General features: G+C 46.9%; 1 protein-coding gene across 7 annotated transcripts in view; it reads left to right on the top strand.

Annotated features, from left to right (window-relative positions):
* The window catches only part of TENM4 (teneurin transmembrane protein 4), a 736,252-nt gene that overhangs the window by 452,787 nt on the left and 259,595 nt on the right, over window positions 1-23,870 (top strand). The window contains exon 1 of one of the 7 annotated variants that reach the window (XM_036028751.1): window positions 520-777. The exons of the other annotated variants lie outside the window; for them this stretch is intronic. The gene's annotated coding sequence lies outside the window, so the exon portion shown is untranslated. Of the gene's footprint in view, window positions 1-519; window positions 778-23,870 lie in introns of those variants that run through there. 7 annotated transcript variants of the gene reach the window in all.

The following is a 23,870-nucleotide window of genomic DNA, read 5'->3' on the forward strand; positions in this document are numbered from 1 at the left end:
TGATGGAGAGGGGCCCTGGATCATTCTCTCCAGCAATCTCTACCTTTTTTATGACACCCAGAATCTGTTCCAGGCATGTCCGATTCAAATCACACTAATAAGAACATCATTTTAGTTCCGTGACATTACATAATGGCCAGCTTGCAGGGTCTCTGTGATCACCTGGTGCGGCCGTTCATTTCTACCATGAGGCCACTGAGGCTTGGAGAGAGGGCAGCTGTTTGATAGATAACAAGGAGCGCCAGGACTAACCAGCAGAATTTCAGCCCTCTTAGAGAACAGGCAAAGCCAGAAGGGCTTCCCTGTGTTTTCAAGGGTGCCCTCTTTCCAAACCTTGCAGACTTCTCTGCACTGAGGCCCTCCCTCTTCAGAAGGAGTTTGCACCAACTTTCTTTCCCAGGGACATCAGCCCCGCCCCCAGGCCACGTTGTGCAGTAGATCGACCAGTGTTGAGAGCCCTCCTCCCCTGTTGATGCGTGTTTTATTTTGCTCTCTCCCCATCCCCGTGTGCCTCAAAACCAATTTTCATTATTTTTTTCTGTCTGTGTTTGTCTTTGTGGTTCGCAGGTGCTCCCTTGCATTGTTCATCCGCTTCATCAACCCCTATTGAGCAGTCCCCCTCCCCGCCCCCCTCCCCTCCGGCCAATGAGAGCCAGAGGCGGTTGCTAGGCAACGGTGTGGCCCAGCCAACCCCGGACTCAGACTCTGAGGAAGAGTTTGTCCCTAATTCATTCTTAGTTAAAAGTGGCTCCGCCAGCCTGGGGGTCGCAGCGAACGGTAAGTCCCTCTTTCTTCCAAACTTTTGTGTTTTCCCCCCTTTTGTTGGTGATGCTGATTAATGTGCCTGCTCGGGCCGCTTGCAGGGGTGGAAGGGCCTGGTGCATGGGGCGCTGGGGGCTGTTGGGGGCCAGGCGCGACTCCGCAGCCCAGGCAGCCGCGCTCCTGCCTGGCTGCGTGCTGCCTGGGTGTGCGTGGGCTCGGGGGCTGCTGTTCCCACCCGCATGACAGATGTGGGGTAGACAGAGCTGCATGGACAGAGATGCACAGGCACACACAAGGAGACAGAAACATCAGGTAGAGACGGAGGCAGGAAAAATACAGACAAGATGCTCTTGGGAAAGGGAGGTTAAAACTAAAATAGCACCCATTGGCTACCTACTATGTAGTGCCCTGGTTAACCATGAGAAAGATCCGAGGAAGGATACTACTTGGATTCAAGGCTGGCTTTGGAAGTTTTGAAGTTTCCCACTGCCCAGAGACAGAGGGCCCTGAAGATGCAGGGTTGAATGCTGGCTTCAGAGAGCCACTGGGCTTAAGCATCCATGTGCCCATAATAAGCACTCTTCTAAGGGCTGCTATGACTCTTTTAAGGCGAATCAGTAAGAGGGTTGGGGAGGGGGGTTGGGGAGGAGGGTTGGGGAGGACCTCCAGGTGGATCAGGTGCTGTGTGACCTGGGACTAGGTGCTTGCCCACTCTGTCCAGCAGAGGCCAGTCAACTTCTTTATAAGTATGCCCTGTAGGGGATTCACACCTCCAAAACATGCGTGATATACAGCCTCTGCTCTCTTTGAAAATCAGAGTGATCCTTGGCCTTGATGGTTCTCTTCTGACAGTTTATCAGGCCCTACATTCTCTTTGACCAAAAGCCAAACCATCCTCCAGGATTGTTTCTCTGTGCTCCCTGAAGGTGGTGTCCTTTTGGTGGTTGGGTGTCACTTCTCTGTACCTTTTAGCTGCCTGTGTTTCAAGTTATGCACAGAAACTGGAACCCTGGACTGGGAGGGAGGAAACCTGTGTTTCAGTCCCAGCTCTGTGGCTCATTGGCAATTTCCTCAGCAAATCACTGTCCCTCTCTAGGTCTCAGTTTCCTCAGTTGCCAATGATGGAGGAATGGCTAAGGTACTCTGATTTTATGAGTGCCGTGTGGTGCTGGCTGAGGTGACCCTGCCTGTGGTCTTCTTAAACTTGCATGGGGTGGTGGAATATATACATATATATATATATATATATATAAAATTAAATTCTTTGTTCATTTCTGAGTAAATAAGCTTTGCAGGTAAAAGAGAAGGCAGGAGATTGAAGTTTTTTATCTACCCCTTTGCTGATTAACTGAACAAGAGCAATCACTTTGTTGCAAGTTCTGCAGCAAATTAATGACGTTATTGCATTATTCGTGTGCAGGGAAGATAGGAGGACTTTGGCTTACAGCTTTCTGCTCAGTTATGCTCCTCTGTGCGCCTGCTCCCCAGAGACCCTGGGGACCCTGGATTTCTTCCCTGGGGCCTTGCTCTGAGTATGCCAGTCTAAAGATTGGTAATGAATGTGTTCCGTGACTGAAGGGAGAGCCCTGGGTCCTTAGTGCTCTGCTGCTCTGGAGTTAGTGGGTCATGAGAGCACCAGTGAGTCTCACCCCACATCCGTACCCTGCCTGCTACCTTCCTGTCCCTGAGCCCAAACTGAAGGGCCTTCTAGAAGCTGAAGAGCCTGCTGGGACTGGCATGTCTCCAGTGTAGCAAGTGAAGACGAGTGGGCCCTGCTACACAATGGGTCCAGTTAATGTTTTAGGTTGATTTTTTTCATGAAAATAATGTGAAATTATTTTAATGGGACTGTCTTTATTGTTTTTATTATAGACAGTTATAAAAGTAACAGTTCTGGTTAACATTCAAACAATATAGAAAGGTAAAAAGTGAAATTCTCCTGTAATCCTTCCTCTCAAAAATAACCACTTTGAACAGTTTGGTGCAGGGCCTTACAGGTGGTTTTTATGTAGTGTCAACTGAACGAATGAATGAAAGTGAATGAGCAAGCTGTGCACACTAGAGGAGAAACACAATGCAGTCAAGAAAATAAAGGCCGTAGGGTCAAACCTTCTGAAGCTGGGTCTCTAATATGTGACCTTGGGCAAAACACCTAACTTTTCAGAACACCAGTTGCTCCACAAGGGAAGTGGGGAAACTTTTCAAGGTTGCTGTGGAGTTTAAAAATGCTAAAGGTGATAAACTTCCTTATCTCTCTTCTCTCTTCACGCCCCCACCTTCTCCCACTAATTTAAGGCTTTAGAAACTATCCTAAATGGATTAATTGCTCTGGAAGCCCGCTCTCCCTGAGACTTAATACAGAATGTACTTTAAATGACAAAGGCAACCCCTCTGGCTCCTAAAAGGTGAAAATGATGGGTTTCCTGCGGTGGGAGCTGACTCAGCACCCTGCACACAAACACATCTGTACCTCTGGGAAGCAGTCTTCCGGGAGCTGGGGCTGTGCTCTCCAGTGGCTCCCGGGAGGCCCTCCACCCACAGCTGTGTCAACTCCAGCCCAAGGCTGTGATTCCAGGTCTGTGATGCCTCAGAACCGCCCTGCTAAAATCCCTGTGTAAAGTGCAAGGAGAACACACGGGCATTACAGAACTGCTCATTGTCCCGTGGAAAAGAAAACAGGGGAAGTAGGTCTTTCTGTCATCAGAATCCTAATCCACCCCCAAGGATAACCATCTAGAAATCACTGATCTATATAAAGAAAGATTTCCCTAAAATATCAACTAGTCACAGTTGAAAAGCTAAGGAAGTGATTAGGATTAAGTAGGTATTTGTCCCTACCGCATAGAAAATTTTTAGAATAAATATTAAGTCTTCCACGAATTGTTCCAATCTAAATGCTAAAGTAAAAGAGCTTTAAAAACTTAGCGATTAATATTGAAGAGGGTCAGGGAATAAATGGCTCAGAGAAAGCTGTCGGTTTTTCAAAGCTGAGGTGAGGTAGGGGTGGGTGGGAGAATTTATATGTAATAAGCACCTTCTTTGTGTGTTTCCTTTATTTACATTGTCATATTTGAGCTTCTATGTGTCTTCGACGATCAGTGGGCCAATGACTTTTTAAGAGCAATTTATCTGCATTGCCCTTAAGGGGCATAGCAAAGATGCAAACCCAAGCGTACTTGATTCTAGAACCCTCATTTTCTTTTTATTTATCTATTTTTCTTTTTTTATTTGTTTTGTTCTGTTTCCAGCACCAAGTCCTGTTATTTCTATGTCTTCTCTTTAGTAGGAGACTGGAGAAGGTAAGAGGAGTTTCAAAAAAAATGTTACAAAAGCTGATTTTAAAAGAATGCCAAGTTGTTGGACTCCTATTACTCACCCCACAAATCTTTACGAAGCACTTATGTCAGAGGTGTTTTAGTTCATTGAATCTCATTAAACTTCTTATTTAACTTGTGACATAGCCATTTTTAGTCTCATTAAAGCAACAGAGGTCCAGATAGGTTAAGTAACTTCCCCTAAATCACAGTATCTAAGTGCTAAATCTGGATTTGAACCCCAGATCTGTATGATACCATGGAGTGTAATTAGTTCCATCGTGTTTTCGTGAGTACTGTAGGGTTTTCAAATCAGACCAGATGACTTGGACACTAAATTCTGACGCTGCTTCACGGGAGAGCTTTTTCCCCTCCCAGCCCTGGGCCCTTCCTGCCTCTGCTACAGGTTTTTCAAGCTGGTCACGCTGCTCAGCATCACTGTTGTTTGGCAGTTTCATTGACTTTCTTGAGGCTTAAGCTGCCGGGCTTATTGTTTTGACTTCCAATCTAGTGGAGGAATGTTTATTTTTCTTTCTAAATGGGAAACACTGCTATGCATGCAAGCTGCTTCCAAAAGTGTGCTCTTAAAACAAAAGTAATTTAGAACCAATCCAGATTCGGTCTTCTAGTGTGCTCTTAAGTCAGTTTGTGAAATCAAAAGGCAAAACTGTGCCTTTTTCCTACTGTTGAGGTCCAGTGAGATTTTTGCTTTCACTGTGTATTTCACGGAACCTGTTTCCGTTGCAGGCCAGCTGCAGGTACTTGGGTCTGTGTGCTTCCCAAGTTCCAAGAGTAAAGGGACCCAAATGGGGTGTGTGAAGTTTTCAGACACCTCTTTCAACTCTCTTGCATCAACAGACTCCTGATGGTCCATAAATTCTTATACCAGCCACATAGGGAAGCATCTAACTCCCAGTTTTTAAAAGAATGATTTCTTCTTTTATTCATTCATTCATGATGACATTTGAAATATTTTGGATGTTTTTAAGACAAATGGGGGTAAAGGGCATTCTAAGTAAAGAGACTCTATAAAACAGATATCTAATTTATGGGGTGAAAATTCCTTCAATGAAACTCTTGGAGCCAGAAGCTTTTCAGAATTCAGAAACATTTGAATATAAGAAAGGAGATGGTGTACATATACTATAGTCTTCCTAAAATCCCTAGATTGCTGGGATGGTCCATGGTAATCAAACATTAATATTTCTGCAGCGAAAGGTATGAGAATTGTAAGACTGAGCCTCAGGTCAGTTCAGGTCAGGTTTTCCCACTGAAAGGGTTTGGATATAACTCTGTCATTGATTTTTAGAATGGTGGCTAGTGGATGGCAATCTTGAATTGTGCTTTCTAAAAGTAGGGAATATCAGGCCTCAGAAAGGGTTAGTCACTTGCCCGTGGTTATAGAGACAACTGGATAACTTGACGGCTAAAAGGCATAATACAGGTGCAAGTTGCTAACTGGGAAGCTGTATAGAAGGGCTTGTTGCTTATCCATTAAGACTGTTTGGAAAGGCCAGGCGTCCTCTACTGCAGACATGGGAGCTCAGGAGACCAGTGCCAGCAAGGTGGCTGGCTCACAGGCCTGGGAGTTTAGGACAATAAAGGCCAAGTACTTCATTTTCCAAAGTCTAGAACTTAGCAACTCTGAGCTCTTAAGGACCTTTTCAAGCCCTAGGGTGTATGGACTCTTTTTTTCTTTTTTTGTATCCTGCTGTGTTCTATATAGACTCCCCCAAATAGTCTAGAGACCTGACTATTCCCATGTCTGGTGTCCTTGTTCAACTCCAAGTTCCTTGAGGTAGGCTTTGTCCACAGCTGTATTTTCAGTGCTGAGCACCTGTAGATGCTAAAATCAGAACTGAAAAAATTGTTGATTTTCTCTCTTCTTCCTTCCCCCCCAACCCCCTCCCACACAACCACACCACTGGGAACAGTGTCAGGACCCATGTACATGATGTAACTGCAGAGACTCACAGAGATGAAGCAGTTTGCCCAAGTGCAGAGTCAAGAGTTAAAGCATGGCCCCAGACTCCAGTGCCCCTTCCATCTTACCAGGTACCCCCCTCAACTAGACAAGTCCTCATCTGTGGCCTCCCACTGGGGACAGGAGACTCTGCCCCCATAAGTGGGGGCAGTGGGGACAGCCACGCCGGGTTTGCCTCTGTGACTGTACAGTTTACACAGTCCTTTTTGATACGTTACCTCAGGCAAACTCTGGTGACTCTAATTTAATTGCCACATTGGCTTTCTAGGAGGTAAAGCGTCTTCCTGACCTTGCAAAATAAACAGGTCACATTTTGAATTAATGTAATCGAATGGCCTGGGAGAAACAGGGCCTTCTAATTAGTCACCCACGTGACACGATTATAGACTCTTTGCAACTCCTTTTCCACTAATTTCCCCAAATACCATTGCATTAAAAGGTACAAAAATAACATATTTGGTGTATTCCTTGATTAGATCTAGGAATTCCCAGACCACCCCCCGAGGAAGGCACATTAGCTGTGTGTCCGGGCTTTTTCCATCTGGAAACTAAGCCTGGTTTGTGTCCCCGCTGAAATGTCAGTGACCTGCTCTGTGATGCCCTCACGGACACCCAACTACATCTTAAAGCATCTCCTGACACTTCAGGGCCCAGACTGTTAGAGATGCCTGGACGGAGGCCAAGGCGAGTTTGGAAGGTTAGTTAGTATAACTAACATTTGCGTAGTCCTTGCGTTCCCAGAGCAAGTTCCCATCTGTCATCTCTTCGGATCCACAGTACAGGGCCACAAGGGTGGCCACATGTGGAGTACTGCTGCACACTGCTGTGTGCTGGAGGAAACAGGCAGAGTGAGAGAGGGAAGCTGCTGGGCCCAGAGCCACCCCTTCAGCTGCACAACTTGGAGCCAGGTCCGTCTGACCGGCGAGGCCCACTGCCCTTCGTGTCAGCTCAGTGTTCCCATTGTAAACCTCACCCAGAAGAGCCTTACCCTCGTCCAGCCCGGGTTATCCTGGAAACCTGCTTGTGAAGAGGCGTGTGCCTGGAGCAGCAGACCTGGCCTCAGGGCCCAGCGCCACCTCTAACCTGCAGTAGGACCTTGCAAGAGCCTTGTTCTTTGGTTCCCTAGCTTCCTTGTCTGGACAGTGAGAGCACTGATTTAGATCAGCGTTTCCCAAGGCTCGCGTATTTCTTTCTGGGTCACTGTCAGTCTGCATTGTAGCAGTGTCCCCACCTACACGGTTATTTACTTTACTTCCTTTTAAACTGCCTCCTTTCTCAAGCATTTTTTTACCTAAATGAATTTATGTATTTTCCAAGGAAATTGTATATGACTGCTGCAGTTCACTTGCCACAAATAGAAGGTAGCTGTAAAAATAAATACAGTGAAAGCAGGTTATCACATTCTTGAGAGAGAATGCCTGCTCAAGGACACTGAGCAGAGACCTGCCTCTCTTTGTTAAATAGGGACTTGGGCAAGTGATAGGTGTTAAAAACACTAGTGCCAGAGACTTGCTCCTCCACATCATCAAAGGGATCGAAAGAAAATGGAAGCTGTCTTGCATGTGAGCGTCAGTGTGATTTAAGGTCTGTTCACACTGGTGTTACCCAAAGCCATGTCCATAGGATACACAGCAACGTGGCTTCTGCTAGTGCTCCGTCTAGGCCAGGGGTGTCAAACTCATTTTCACCGGGGGCCACATCAGCCTTGCTGTTGGCTTCAAAGGGCCAAACATAATTCTAGGACTGTGTAAATGTAACTACTCCTTAACTAGGGACAAGGAGTAGTGGCCGCCAGGTAGAAACAAGGCGCCGGGCTGGCTAAAACAAGGTGGAGGGCCGGATTTGGCCCGTGGGCTTTGTGTTTGCCACCTGTGCTCTAGGCCTTTAATGCTGCACCCCTGCAGTGCATTCACCTTGAGAATAAACATGTCTCGCTGCTCCCAGAACCTACCCTCCTTTCCTTTCCTAAAAGCAGTCTTTTCTGAGTGTCTGTTCCCACCCTCCCCCTTGCGGCCCCCTGCCCTCTGGCCCTGTCATCAGGTCTGAGCTGGGTGCTTTGCGCTCAGCTGGATCCCCCATCACTGGTTAATGGCTCCCTAGTTCAGACCAGAAAACCATGTGGCTTTCTCTTCTTCCCTCCCCTCCTCTTCTGTCTCCCCTCCTCCTACTCCCTCTGAACTGCCATTATTTGTATAGGTGTTTGAGATTAAACAACTACAAAAAAAAAAAAATTCCCTCTGCTTTAAAAGGCCTAAAAGGACTGAAGTCAGAAGAAAAACAGAAATAGCGTAATGTGGAACCATGGGAGGGAAAGATAGTTTACCGAGGTCTACAGATCTTTGCTGTGCTGTGTGGCCAGGAGTAAGTGGCTTAACCTCTCAGGGCCTCGGTTTTCTCTTCTGTAAAATGGGTATTGGCTTTAACAGTGCTTCACAAAGTGGTTGTGTAAATGAGAAACTAGGGACAAAACTTCTAACATGGAGATTGTGGCGAAATAGGTGCCCAGTGAATGATAGCTTCCTTATTCTTCTGGAACCCAGAAGTTTTGGGATGGATATCTCTGGAAGGAAGGCAGATTCCCCATACCCGCACCCCTCTAGGCTTGGGGGAGGTACAACAATGAACAGTGCTGTCTTGGAGTGCTAAGCTTTAATTCCCCTCCTTTTTCCTAGAGATTTCTCGAGATTTAGGATGGGTAGTGAGCCCAAGGCAGCAGCTAAACAAACACAGCAGGGGTTCTTGGAAACCGGGCCTCAGCCTTTTTGGCTTGGGCTCCCTGCCTGGCCTTCCATTCCCCACAGGTCCCACTGTGATGCCTTTTCCTTCTGGTCAGCGGGCCTTCCCCCTCAGAGTTGAAGGAGAGGAAAATGACTGGTAATTCATTTATGCTTCACTCCCTTTCTCCTGAATGGATCGTATTTCTATAAATAACTCTGGGAAGCTGCCACATAGGTTAACAACAATAAGACATATATGTGTGCTTCCAGAAGCCCCTCTTTAGCTGCCGTCAGGGCTCTGAGGTATTACACAGTGATGTGCGCTCAGTTCCCCTGCCCGCTACCTAGATGACCTCACCTATCCCACCTCTCACCAGTGCCGCCCTTCCGCAATACGGGGGATGAGAACAGCAGCCTGAGAGTTGTTCAGCAGGTGCGATGGTATGACATCTAAGACACTGAGACAACTGTAGGTGCTCAGTGTTCACTCGTCTCCCCTTTGATCTCTGGCAGAGGATGGGGTATGATTTTAGTTGGTGAGGGGGTTCCCCGATCAAAATTTAAGTTGTGATCACTTACCTGCTGGCATCCTGAGAATGAGCAAAAATGGAAGTTGAGCTGATCCTTATCTATTTGCTAGTTTTTTGAAATTCTGCACCCTTAACCAAAACATTTCCTACTATGTCTCCTCTCCTCACTGGCCTCCTTGCCTGTCCCCTCTCTCTTTAATCAATCCATCTTCACACTATCCCAGGGCAATCCTTCAAAGCCCAGATGCCTACCTCATAGCCCTCTGGTGACTCCCTGCTGGTTCCCCACCGCTGGCCGCCTGAGGGCCTAACTCAGCAGCAGGGCTGCCAAAGCCCTTCCTCATGGAGCCCTTCCCGCTCTCTCGCTTCTTGGTTTTGTACTCCTGCTAGGAGCTATGGCCACAGAAAACTAGCCCAGCTCATGAGGGGCAGAGGACATTCCCAATGCCCAGTATTGGGCCTGTGGTGAATATCTGGAAATAATAGGGAGCAAAGGCTGTGAACATTAAAAAAATCTTATCAATTTAGAATGAGAACGGGGAAGGTCTTTCTGATTTGAAGTGATATGTGAAGAAATAAAGCTTGTTTACCATTCAGAACCAATTCCATTCAGCACATTATTATGAGTATGATTATGATTATGATTAAAGACCTACTGTGTGCCAAGGCCTGTGGAGGATAGAAGGCAGTCCACTCGCCTGTACGCTGTGAGGGAGACAGACACCTAAACAGTTCTGCCTTAAAGCAGGAATCCATGAAGGGAACAAGATGAGGGCTGCTGAGGTTTGATGCAAATTGGGAGCTTGTAGGGACTCTTCTGGGGAGAGGGGATAACTCCCTGAGGGGCACAGGCAAGTTTACACCATCGGGTTGTACCCAGAAGGGACCTGTGGGTTTATGGATCTGTAAGGCTGCCATGGACTGAAATGTGTCCTCCCAAAAGTCATATGTTGAAGCACTAATGTGCACCGCCCCCCTCCACCACCACCTGCCATGTAACTGAACTGGAAATACATCCTTTGAAGAGGTGTATTAAGGTCCTTAGAATTATAAAGGTCAGAAGGGTGGAACCCTGATCTGAAGGAACTGGTGTCCTTGTAAAGGAGGAGGAGACAGCAGAACTCACTGCTGCCTGTCTTGTGACATGGCAAGAAGGTGGTCACCAGGAAGCCAGCCCAGGACGAGAGTTCTCACCAGAAACCAAACCCGCTGGCACCATGAGCTTAACTTTCCAGACTCCAGAACGATGAGAAATAAATGTCCATTGCTTACACCACCCAGTCAGTCTCTGGCACTTGGTTGTGGCAGCCTGAGTAATGAAGACAAGAGCCTAGACAGTGTTGGGAGAAGCCTGGGTATTCACACTTTGCTTGCCAGTTATTTGTGTGCAACGACATTCTCCCAGCCTAAATGTGGGGTCTTGCAGCATTTACTTCCTAAACGTACATTCGTTCATTCGTTCGTTTGTTCATTCATTCTTTCAGCAGATTTCTTTAAAGTGCATGCTTTGTGTAGGGTCCTTTGCTGTGGAGTCTGACCAGTGGCCATCTGTAGCCATGTGCACTCCATGTGTGTAGCCATGGGCCTAGGGGACAAGTGAAGGGAACGCCAGGAGCTGCTGCCGTGGGGCAGGGTGGAAGGCAGAGCAAGGGCAGCAGGGCCCCGTCCCCACCCTGCCTCCTTCCCACTCTCAGGGAGCAACAGCCTGCTTACACGTCTCGATTTTCCTGTGGCTGGAGGTGGGGGGTGGAAGGGGCAGTGGGGCTGGAGGGTGGGTTTGCTACTCTATGTCCCACTCATTTCAGAGCTTACTGAGAGAGGTGGAGGTGGCAGGGTTAGCCTCAGGAGCCAGGAGGGCCTGGGACACCGTTGGATTATGTAACTGAAGAGCAGGTTCCTTTACTGCACACCTGCAGGGTGCCAGGTGCGTGCTAGGTGCATGGTAGGTACTGCACCATCCCCATGAAATCTGTACAGTGGCTGGAGACTTTGGGGCAAGAGAGTTAAGCCTGTGGATTTGAATTTTGGCTCCCTCACTACCAGCTGAGATCTTTAGCAAACGATTTAACCTCTGAGTTCCCATTTTTCCTCCTGTGTAAAATAGGGGTAATAATAAGACCTGTCTCATAGGTATTGTTAAATTCAATGTGAAATTATGTATAAGTGCTTAGCAAAGGACCTGCATATTATAAAGTTTTCAATGAAAACTGCTGTTATTGTTATCATTGTTTCTCTGTTTAGTGTTTTACCAAACTGAGTCTCAGAAATACACAATAATTCGGCCAAGGACATCAGTATAAGTAACATTTTGCATCCCAGGGGTGCCTGGCCCCTCAGTGCAACTTGTTCTCCCCCCACCAGGCCGCCTTCTCTCCTTAACAGCCATCTCTCCCCTTTCTTCACAACCCTCAGAAGCCAAAGCTCTCAAGGAGCCTCCCCAGAAGATCAGAGGCTTCTTTACACCGAGCCCACCGTCCTGCCTGGAGGAGGAGGCTGCTCGCACACGGTGGCAGTGGTCCCCGACCCCTGGCCAGCATCCCCCTGAATGCAAACCGCTGAGTTGCACTCTGGCTCCTAGCTCTTTTAAGACACCCCTGTTGGGTCCCTGTGTGGGTGACAAGATGATGCATGAGGCCTGCCTAAGCAGCTTATTTGTCTGAGCTGGTGATGGCCTTTGTCCTGAGGTGGGTTAATAGTAAGGGGCAGTGGCCCTTTAAAGCCTAGACAATGGACAGGCTTCTCAGGTCACTGAATCACTCAGCAAATGGCTGGAGCCCCTCAGACCATGGGAGGCCCCTGCCCCTTCCACTCAGCGCCAACCCTGCTCTTCATCTAGTCAGGCGTTGCTCCCGCCTATCAAGAAGAAACACTTGGATTAATAGGGGAGAAAGACTTAAAGAGGATTAGAAGGACAAAGGACTTCAGAGGAGGAAACTGAGACAGAGAGGGACAAGGGCTAATTCCTGACTTCCCCGATGACCTTGTGCCCCGTTCTGCCCCACTCTGTTTCCTAGCTTTGCTTTCTTCCCTCCCCAGATGCATCGGGTCCACAGTGACCAGACTGATTTACAAGCAGCACCTTTCACCACTGGAACCTAAATCTACAGGTTATAGTTCATATTTCTTAGGCTGGCACTGAGGACCCACTAAAATTGACTGCATTCCCTCCTTGTTGAACTTCTCTGTCCTTCCCCAAGCCCCCACTCTAAGTGAGGCCTTCACTACCTGCTTCAACCAAAGCAGCTTCCTTTTATCTGTCCTACATTTGCTTCTGAGCAATATCCTATTTAAAGAACACTTGGGGCCCTGGCTAGGTAGCTCAGTTGGTTAGAGCATCATCCCAATACACCAGGGTTGCAGGTTCAATACCCAGTCAGGGCACATAAAGGAGCAACCAATGAATGCATAAGTAAGTGGACAATGAAAATTGGTATTTCTCTCTCTCATCAATAAATTTAATTTTAAAAAAATACTTTGAATATTACATTTTTTCAATATATAAAAGCTGCTGATATAAATTAACCCTTTCATTGTATGAAGGGTGGCAGCTAGATATGAAGCCAGGCCTTCTGATTCCCAAATCTAATCTTCTCTCAGTGTATGTATTCATTCACTCATCCTACAAAGATTAGTTGAGCACCTACTGTGTGCCAAACACTGAGATAGGCTGAGGAGTACTGACATGAATAAGACAAAGACCCTGCCCTGGCTGGCATAGCTCAGTGGATTGAGCACGGGCTGGGAACCAAAGTGTCCCAGGTTCGATACCAGCCAGGGTACATTCCTGGGTTGCAGGCCAGAACCCCCAGCAACCACACATTGATGTTTCTCTCTCTCTCTCTCTCTCTCTGTCTCGCTCTCTCTCTCCCCCCCTTCCATCTCTAAAAATAAATAAATAAAATCTTAAAAAAAAAAAAAAAAAAGACAAAGACCCTGCCCTCAAGGATGGGGGCCTGAGGGCTCAAGAACGCACATGTGACAAGTGTCCACTGATGTCAGCATCTAGATGGCCATCAGTGACTTTGGCAAGGAATTTTGAGGTATGGAAGCTAAAACCAGGAGAGGTTTAGATGGATGGAAGATGAGAGGATAGAAACCATTTAGATAACTTGTTCTAAGAAGTTGGCCTTGGTGTCACAGGTTAACTTGCTAATTACAGTGGGCAAAGGCTGCTTTACAGTGGGGAGATCAGGACTCAGTCGTCACTTCAACAAGTAATGAGACCCAGTGATCGAATGAGAAGTGCACTCCATCACACATGAGACTCGCTCACTGAAAATGTTTAACCCGAGTCTGATCAGAAAACGATCAGACACATCCAGAATATAGAACAGTCTACAGGGCAATTGACTTTGCCTTTCCTAAAAGGCATCATAAAAAAAAAAGAAATGGGAGCCTCACTGGGTGGAAGGCTGCTCTAGATTACATAAGAGACTAAAAAAATATAACAGCTAAGCCCTGGCTGGGTAGCTCAGTTGGTTAGAGCATTGTCCTAATACGCCAAGGTTGTGGGTTTGATCCCCAGTCAGGGCACATACAAGAATCAACCAGTGAATGCATAAGTAAGTAAAGCAACAAATTGATGTCTCTCTCTCTCTCTCTCTCTCCCCCTTCCCCTCGCTCTCTAAAACCGATTAATTTTATATATCTATATTTATCTATATAGGGCCCAGCACAAATAATGCCCATTTTTATTACAAAATCATAAACATGTAATTGTGTAACATAACAATATCACACTCAAGCACACCATATGATATTTTAGGTGAAAATTTCAAATCAAAACTATAAATTATTACACCCATATTATTACCCTACCAACTACACTCAAATAGGCCTTACTCTGCCAGACCCTATATATTCTGTCCAGAAAAAGTCCAGACATTGTTAATATAATAGAACTGTTTGTGCAACATTGACATAACTTGGCAGCCAAGGAGAAGGGACTGGGATGCATGTGTGTGAACAATGATGACTTCCCTGTAGTAGTCAGTAGGGGCAGTAGACACCATTGAGTGAGGATGTGTACTGTGTGGCCATCTCATTCAAAATGACTGAGCAAGTAGAGCAACGAATCTGCATCAGATTTTGTGTTAAGCTTGAACATCCTTCTGGGGAAACTATAAGGATGACTCAGAAGGCTGAAGCTATGGGCAACTGGTGATTGGCAGCTTTATCACGACAACTTGCCTGCTCATGCATCATGTTTTATGCAGTTTTTTGGTGAAACATCAAATCACCCCTGTGACTCAGCCCCCCTACAGCCTAGATTTGGCACTCTGTGACTTCTGGCTTTTCCCAAAACTAAAATCACCTTTAAAGGGAAGACATTTCAGGCTGCCAGTGAGATTCAGGAAAACACGATGGGGCAGCTGATGGCAATTGGGAGAACTGTGTGAGCTCCTAAGGTGCCTACTTTGAAAGGGACTGAGGTGCCATTGCCTTATGTACAATGTTTCTTATATCTTTTATCTTCTTCAACAAATGTCTCTATTTTTCATAGTACCTGACTGGATACCTTCAGGGCAGATTAACATAGCAGCCAAATGCAACACTTGAATCTGGATTGGATTCTAAGGATTTTTTAAAGACTATAAAGAAAATACATTTGGAAAGAATTGGGGAGATTTTTAAATATGGTGTATTGGTGTGTGCTAGGTAATATTCTGAAGCAGTTGTTTTCTTCATTGTGATCACAGCGTTGTGGTGAATGGGAGCATGTCCATACCCCTAGGAGATGCAGGCTGGTGCAGAGTGGCTTGATGTCTGCAATTTTGTTTCAAGTAGTCAGAAAAAATATTTTCATATAGAGAGATATAAAGCAATGTGACAACATCCTAACAATTGACAAATTTTGGTAAAGAGTATATGGGTGTTTTTATACCATTCTTTTGACTTTTCTATAGGATTAGACGTTTTCAAAATACAAAGTGGGAGAGATTTTGCTTAGGTTGCAGAGAGATTGGACAATAGTAACTTAGTTTTTGGAAAGGTTCTTGGCATGGAGGAGATGAAGTCCCATTTTTTAAGCAACAGCCCACCCTCCCCCTCTTTGAGAACTCAGACTATAGAAACCCTCTGAACCTTTACAGAGAATTGATAGTTCAGCAGTTGTGATAAAACAGGCCCTTCCTGGGCTTGGAGGGGCTTCAGCGAGGCACTGGAGCCAGTAATGGGAACCACATTGGCGAGAGTGTGCGGAGCCCCACCCCAGAGACGGCCCTTCTGTGCGGAGACGGGACAACTGGAACGAATTATGTACACTCATACTTGTTAAACTGCCTTGGCACCAGGAGTGATCCTCGTAACCTGAGCTTTACAGCGGCGCAGCCACAGTTAAAGTTGGGCCAGCCTTGCCCCCGCACCCTCTCTGTCGAAGGTTTATAGCTGAAGCATAAAACAATTCAGCATGAGCTGAAACATGAAAAACTCCTCCGGATTATAAAGGCAGACCTTTCTGTTTAAAGTTTTCTAGGGAGGCAGCGTTTGGGAATAAAATATTTTTGGTCTTCTGCTTTTCCAACCCTTGGCCAGGCTCCCAAATATTCCACCCAACCCCAACCCTGCTCCCCACCTTGAACCCAGACCACAATCCAATCAAACACAGAAGCTGCTGTGTTTTGTGGTTGGAAGGGTTCTGTTGCGGCTGAGGGATGCAGGGTTCGGAATCTGAACCCTGAAGCTGTGTGGCCTTGGGCAAGCTGGTTCCTCACTCTGAGCTTCAGTCTCTTGGTGATTTATAGATCCTACTTATCACAGGGTTGCCCCCACCTGGGGGTGTGGCCACCGAGTGCGTGGAGCCTGTGCACAAAGTGGCACTCTGTAAATGTTGTCTCATTGCTTACATCAAAGTGTGTCCAATACTAGAGATCTGTAGTGAATTGTTGTCTTATTTGATCATGTAGAAAAGTTTTTCAAAAATCACTCTTACTTTTACCTAAAAGGTAGCCAAAGTCCCGTTCTCAATTGAAGAGAAATTACATGGAAAGTCACAAGCGAAGAATCGAATTTTATTCTATTATTAAGAGTTTTTGGATCCTGGCTGGTGTGGCTCAGTGGATTGAGCGCCGGCCTGTGCACCAAAGGGTCACTGGTTCGATTCCTACTCAGGGCACATGCCTGGGTTCAGGGCCAGATCCCCAGCAGGGGGCACATGAGAGGCAACCACACATTGATGTTTCTCTCCCTCTCTCTGTCCCTTCCTCTCTGTCTAAAAATAAATAAAATCTTTAAAATATGTATTTTTAAAAAGGAGTTTTTGGTATAAGGGTATATAGGATTTAAAGTCACACAGGCCTAGGTTTAAATCCCAGCTCTGCCACTTAATGGCAAAGGGACCCAGGCAGGTCAGTAATCTATTCTGAGCCTTGGTAGCTTTGCCTGTATAGCAGGGTGTAATAAACCAACCCAGCAGGGTGAGTGAGGAATCAGCACACTTTATGAAAACCTCTTAGCCGAGCACCTAGCAAATGAAGCATTCAATGAACAGAGCTGCGATTCGTGCTGAATCTGAGACGAGGAAGGCTCCTGATCTCCAGGCCTGTCTCTCAAGTGTTGTTCTTGGGCACCAGGAATGACGGACCAAGGGCAACTAGCTGATATCAAAAGCCCTGCCTTGCAGAACTTCCAGTGGGTGGTGAAAGTGCACTGTGATTTCTGCCCTTTTGAAGTTGTCTCTCAGCCCAGCCCTTCAAGCTACCAGGGGTATGATGGGCTGGGAGGACACTGAGAATGAGAAGAAATTTGCTCACTCTAAGCAAGGTAAGCAGGTAGCCCCTTCAGACAGGGCAAGCTGGTTTGTTCAGAACCTGGTACCCACCCAGATGTGTGTATGTCAGGCAACGGGGACTTTTGCTGGCCTGTTTCTTTTGGCAAAAACGGCTAGAGATGGATGGGAAAGTGTGGACCAGAAGGAGATCCCTTCCTGTGTTCTGCTTGAATCGAGGTTAGGAACCCCAGATTGCTTCATTGAAGGTTTAGCTTTTAATTTGAGGCACCACAGGCTGCCAGTTCATCCTCAGCAGGTTTACACTTCCAGTCCCAGCCCTACCCCCAATAACCGTGTGTGACCCTGGGAAGTCACTCTACGTCAATGGCCCTCAAAAGGAAGAATGAGAGACCTGCTCTGCGGGCCTCTCAGCCTGCCATGCAGCTCCTGTGAGGGGAGACCCAAGAAGGAGTAAGAGCTGCATACACAAAGGGAGGCCGAGGAAGGCCGTCCCAGGGATGTGCTCTCCGGACTGGCCAGCTTGTTATGCGCACGTCAGTGTGCAAGGCATGTCCCCAAGAAGCTGTGTGCAAGCAGAGATGTTATTACTGAAGTACGCGGCAAATAGAGTATTTAGTAAATGGAAACACTGTAAGTACAGGATAGGAGATAGAGATACTAATGTTCTCTTACTGTCTCTGACCCTGAATTTATTCAGGTTTTGGTATCGAGATCTTTGACTGTATTTTTGCACATTAAAGTAGCACACCTGGATTGTCAAGGCTTTCAAACAGGTCATCCACACTGTCACTAAAGACCTAGGTATGTATCTTTCCTAGGGGATAAAAGATTTTCAAACATGACACAAAAATTGCCATCCTTCTGGGCAGGTGAGAATTTATGACAGGCAATTAAATGATGTGTATTTGCTAACTGTGTATTTTCTGTGCATTTCTCCTGCTTGAGCAGAGGAAGTAATATGTAAAAAGGGGCAGACGAGGACAGAAAGGAGCTGGCCTTGCTTCCTGCTCATTTGCAGGTTGGGTTAAACATTTCTAATCTCTGCATTTTGGGAGCTAAGACTGCCCCAAGTGCCAGCCCCTCACCCCCCACACCAGGGTTCCTTTTCTTTTCTGTCTCTTTTTTTTCTAGAGTCAAGATTCTCCAGTACATGGCTTTTCCAGGACTGAAAAATTGCCCAAAAGTTGGGGGGTGATATTACCCCCTTCCTTGGGGGCCTCCTGCCCCAGCTGGGGGGCTGCCTCCTGCAGGCTGAGAACAGCCGAGGCTTCTTGTCTGGAAGGTACACTCACAAGGTGTCTTTAGCTGGGGATCCGTTCTTTAGGGCCAGCAGCAGAGGCAAATTTCCGGGTAGGAAGAAGGAATCTGTAATAAAGATCTCTACAGGAACGTGTGCCAGCTTTTTAGGAGATAATTTCATCAGATTGAAAACTGAGGTCTAAACTCCCGACTCTTCACTGCACTTGGAAGGCCGGGATCACCCTCAGCCTTCAGGGTTCTCCTGGAAACACACAGGCTGTGGAGCACGCCAGAGCCGCCTCAGGTCACCGTTCATCCAGTTTGTAGCCTCACGCCAGTGGTCCGTCTGTCTCCCTCTCTGAGGCTTATTGTTGTCTTGTGCAAGATAGGGATGATCCTTGGTACCTGAGGGGGTGGGGAGGCATTTACAGGACTGACTAGTTATCTGTGAAAAGGTGAGCAGGGAGCCTGGCATGTGGTGGACACAACAAGAAGGGTCAGTCCTTTCGCCCACAGACTCCTAGAGGACAAACTCCCCCTGATGGCCCACAGAGTGCTAAGGGACCTGAGAGGCGGGAGGTGGATCAGCCTTCGCAGCAGAGGAGCGCCGGCTGCTTAGCCCACAGCAGCACTTCCCGGCCATCTGGTGTGGCTGACACCATGCATCTCCGTGTTTAAAAGATCTCCTTGCCCCAAGTCTCACCTCTGCTCAGGGATGGGGGAAACCCCTTCCTAGGACTGTCGTGGGGACCTGATGAGATCATGTGTACAAAAGTGTCAAGCACAGTGCCTGGCACATAGTAGATGCTCAGAAAATGTTGAACCATCCAAAAAAAGAAATCTGGCTAAAGACAGGCCAAAAATGCCATCTGTGTTCTGTCACAGTCAGTTCACTGCCCACGTCAGGGACAGCTTTGCAAGGTGAGAATGAGTCAGGGCAGCCTTGGGCTGCGGGGAGAGCCTGCTCTGGATTGTACAACACGCTGGGGTGGGCGCCAAGCACCGAGTGGTCCATGTTCCTGTGTCTGCCCTGCCCCAGCACCTGCACCTAGCAGGATCCCAGCTGGCACCCTGCCAGGCCTGGCCTTCCTGCCCCCCCGGCCCCGAGGCCAGGCAGCTTCCAAGTCGCCTCCAAATGGGTAGTGCCAAGGCCTGAACAGAAGAACAGCCTTTCCCTATTGGGCACTCCTGTCCCCACCTTCCCCGGGCAGCCTGGCCAAGGGCTTTATGCAGGTGCTTAGGCCCCCATGCGTAGGCCCGGTGGCCAGCCATCAGCGTACCACTTTCTGTGCAACTCACACGTGCCCGGCCCCTTTCACAGTTCTGCACTCTTCCACAGGGGCACCCTTGCTAGGCACCTGTGGTCCAAAGTGCTGTTGTGTCTCTTGTCTTATTTAATTATCATAGCAATTCTGGGCTACCAGCATTATTCCCTTTTCATAGGTGAGCCAGCTGAGGCTCAGAGAGATGGAGCAATTTGCCTAAAGTCAGGTAGCTCACAGGTGGCAAGCCCACAAGGTGCCAGAGCGTGGTCTCAGCACCCACCATGCAGAGGCTGCTGGGAAGAAAGACCTTCATGTCTCCACTGGCTTGAGGGGACAGGCCTGCCAGGCACTCAAAGTGCAGGATGTTTGTTCACTCTCTCACTGGACAAAGTGAGGCAATTTGTCAGGTTCTTTCAGCTATTCTTAAGCAAAGGGGCTCGGGGGAGACAGCTCTTGGCTTTAACAGAGAATGGCTTGAGGGTGCTATTTCTGGTAGGCCTAGAACCAGAGACAGAAGAGAAAGCAGCTGTAGAGATTGGGGTAAGTGCCTGGCTTGTCAGAAAGATAATCCCCCCACACCTGTGCCCTGGAAACACAATCCAGGGCTCTGCGATGTACTTTCATCTGTCACCAGGGCGTCCCCAGGGTGACCTGGCCAACCGTATCCAAGCTGGTAGGGCTCGGATTACAGGGCCCATTCTCAGGGCCCTTGAGTCCCAACAATGCCTGTTTGTCCTTCGGATCTGCCATCTCCCAGGAGGAATGTTAATGGGACCAAGAATGGAGGGGGTGGGAGGGGAAGAGCCTGACTTGAGTCTGGGCCCACTCTCAGGTCACCCTCTTGAGTGAACTCATCCATGTGTGTCTGCTAGCCCTTCCCAGAGACACTTAAGGCAGCTCCAAGAAAGAGGGATTTGTCCTCTGCTTTTCTTAGACTACACCACCACTCCTGAAAAGGGTGCGGGTTTTCCTCTGTTCAATCTGGGGCTTAGTCTGTCCCTTGAAAGAGCTTACAATTCACCTCAAGGAATATTTTCAAAAGGAGAAAAATTGAAAATGACTTGGACGTCCAATAATCAAATGTTGGTAAAAATAATATTATCTCCATCCATATGATGAGGTTTTAGATGGCCATTAAAGTTATATTTTCAGATCATTTTAAAGATACAAAAAAAACTCTTACAGTACAATGTTAAGTGGGAAAAAAAGTTGTATGGAAAAATGCCTATAGATAGTGTGAACTTAATTTGATGAGTACATGTTTAAGGCTAGAAGGAAATAGACCAGGGAATGTTCACAGTAGTTATAACTAGGTGTTGTGGCTGTGATTTTTTTGTTTGTTTTTTTTCCTTTGTACTTTTTTCTTTTATACATCTTCTAGTGAAAACATGACTTGAGGGTCAAAGGAAATTAATTTCTTGCACTCCTAGTATACAGCAGACATTGTGCTGGGTGCTGAGGGTGAGAGATTGGGAACAACCCAACCCCTGCACTCTGTGAGCTCATAGCCTAGTAGGGCATAAAAATACACAAGCAGGTTTTTTAAAAGTTGTTTTCCACAATAATAGCAGCAGCAACAACAATTATACTGACATATTTAAGTGCTGTGGAATGTTCTCAATGCTTTATGTATATTTACATTTAAACCTTAAAACTCCATGAGGTGTAGGTAGTTAGTTATTAAACCATTCTACTAATAGTTAATGCAGGCTGCTGTATTTACGGAGAAAACAGAGATTGATTCTGTCTTGGGGGATCGGGGAAGCTGCAGTCAAGAGTTGGCACTGGAGCTGATTCTTCCAGGATAAATGTGAGTTCTCCAAGCAGACAGAGCTGGGAGAGGGTTTTCAGGCACAAAGAACATCATGAACAAAGATACTCAGGGACACGAAAGAGCAGCGGCTAATCCCACACTCCTTCCTCCCCAGTAAGAAGCTAGGAAGGCCTTGGGGGCCACTTTGTGAAGGGCATAGAAGATCGAGTTGAAAAGTTTGAGTTTAATTCCATCAGGCAGCGGTGAGCCATTGAGGAGCCCCGACACGGTCAGCTCTGCATTGGAGGAAGATCTTTCTGGCTCCTTAAACCCCGTGCAAAGCTCAGCTGCATGTGGAGAGAGAAGTGTTCCTCTGGAGGCCGAGTGCTGCAGGAAAATTCATCTCGGTTCCAGCCGAAGTAGCAGAGAAGGAAAAAGGAACCGGCGGGAGGCCATGGAAATGTGTGATTTCCTTTACCCTTATCTGCTTGTAGAAAGTCACTGCAGCCACGTGGATTCTAGCCCCAGGATGAGAGACGTTTGTGCGCCGAAAATGCGTTTACCACCTAGACTGGGAAAAGGTGTTACTGCCGGAAGAGAAACTTGGGAATTCCAAATGGACTTTCTCGGTTTTGAATGCAATTTCTGGGCTTAATTAGCACGTCTGTTTTTGCCATAAAAACAAGGGAAAGTTTAGTGTGGCAAAGCTAGAAGTGATTATATTCCAAGCTTGGTTGGGATTGCCTTTATTACAGATGTCCCCTAGCCTGTTGCCACAGAGCTGACAAAGTGCTGGAAGGTGGGGGCCCCTCCTTGGCTTCCTTTGCCATGCCTTTAGTTAGCACAGTGGTTACAGATGATGGCTGTTGTGCTTGTCCACAGGGGTGCTGCTGCCAACAAAAGAGACAATCAGCATGATGTAGGGAGTTCTTCATCAGGATTGTCTCTTATTCTAACATTGTTCTTCCTGTTGAAAAGTCCCTTTTCAGTGAAGCAATGAGGAGTAGATTTTGTTATTTTTGTTTTTGACTTTTTAAAAAAATTGACTATGAAATGCAAATGTCTGGGAACCACGGAGCCTATGCCTTATTGATCTGTATGGTTCTGGGAGACATGCAAAGATGACTCAGACATGGAAATGGCCCTTAAAGATAGCTGATTGAGTGGTAATCCAAGGTAGGAGATAATGAGTACCATTTAGAAAAGGCTGGATGGTGTCATTCGGACATAGGGACTTTGTACTATTTTTGCAACTTCTAGATGAATCTGAAACTGTTTCAAAATAAAAAATTTTCAGGCTGGCACCTAGGGTGAATGGTCAGGGGTCCAGAGGGTAGAAGATAGAAAGGAGTAGCCTCTGATTGTCATTTAAAGGTCATGAGGGGGAATCTTGAATGTCAAGCTGAAGAGTTCACACTTGGCTCTGCAGATAGTGTGGAGCCATGGAAGCTTTTGATTAAGGTGAAGCATGGTCAGATTTCCTACCAGAAAGATCTCTAGCTAATCAGGGCATGACTGATTGTGGAGAAGGGAGCCTGGAGGCAGTTGAAATAACCCAGGTGGGAGAGGATGCTGTTTAAAGTGACCCGGCTCTGCGGGATGTTAATAGGTGGTACAGGAGAGAGGGGTCCCACGCAGAAATAAATTTGGGCACTGTTAAGGTTAAAGGGGTACCTTACTGCAGGAGTCCTCAGAGGCCTTGACTTGGTAAGATGCACTGTGATCCACTAACGGGAGGAGATGGTATGCCATCCCAAAGCTTTTTGACCGTCGAACCCTCTTGGAAAATTCTTACAGGACTTATATTCAGGAAAAAAAAAATACTCGGGGAATACTGCCTGGCATCGAAAATGGAGAGGAGCAGGTATTTGTAGCACCACTCTTCTGTATTCTGCAAACTGAAAACCACAGCCTAAATATGCTGGTGTCACTGTGCACTCAGGCCCTGGGGCAGCGGGTGCCCCCCAGAAGCCCCCCGCTTTCCCCATATGCCTGGGGCCGCTGCCACCTTTTGCATGGTACAGGGGGCTCCTCTCTGAGTTCATTAAAGGCAGGGGAACAGTCACATCACAGGTGCCTAGGTGCATTTTCAAACTGAATTTTTTAAACTGCAATAATGAGAAACGATTCAATGTTTTTGTAAGAAGGGAAGCATTTTTGGAGGATTCTTTAAATATCACTTTCTGATTAAGTCCCTTAATTAATCTCTTTTTTGCATTTCAATGAACAAATGTGGTAGTTTTTCATTCCTCTCCCCCTTATAAATGAACTCCGCCTTAATTTTAACCTGGGTGCTATCATTATTTAAGGTGGCCTCTTCTCCCTCCCCACCCACCCTCTCACTCTACCTTGTGGTTGGCAACAGCACAGAGCAATTATTGAAATACTCAGGTTATTCAGAATTTACAGTTTAGTTTGTTCAACCCTCTGATCTTCTCACATCTATTAGTCCCTACCAGTTGTTTGACTTTCAGCAAGTTATTTAACCTCCAGGGCATCACTTTCTCATCTTCAGTATGAGAAGAGCGATTCCTACCTCCCATAGTTAGTGCAGGAAAGTGCTGAGCACATAGTACA

The sequence above is a fragment of the Phyllostomus discolor genome, chromosome 6 (assembly GCF_004126475.2).
Source record: "Phyllostomus discolor isolate MPI-MPIP mPhyDis1 chromosome 6, mPhyDis1.pri.v3, whole genome shotgun sequence".
NCBI classification, from domain to species: Eukaryota; Metazoa; Chordata; class Mammalia; order Chiroptera; family Phyllostomidae; genus Phyllostomus; species Phyllostomus discolor.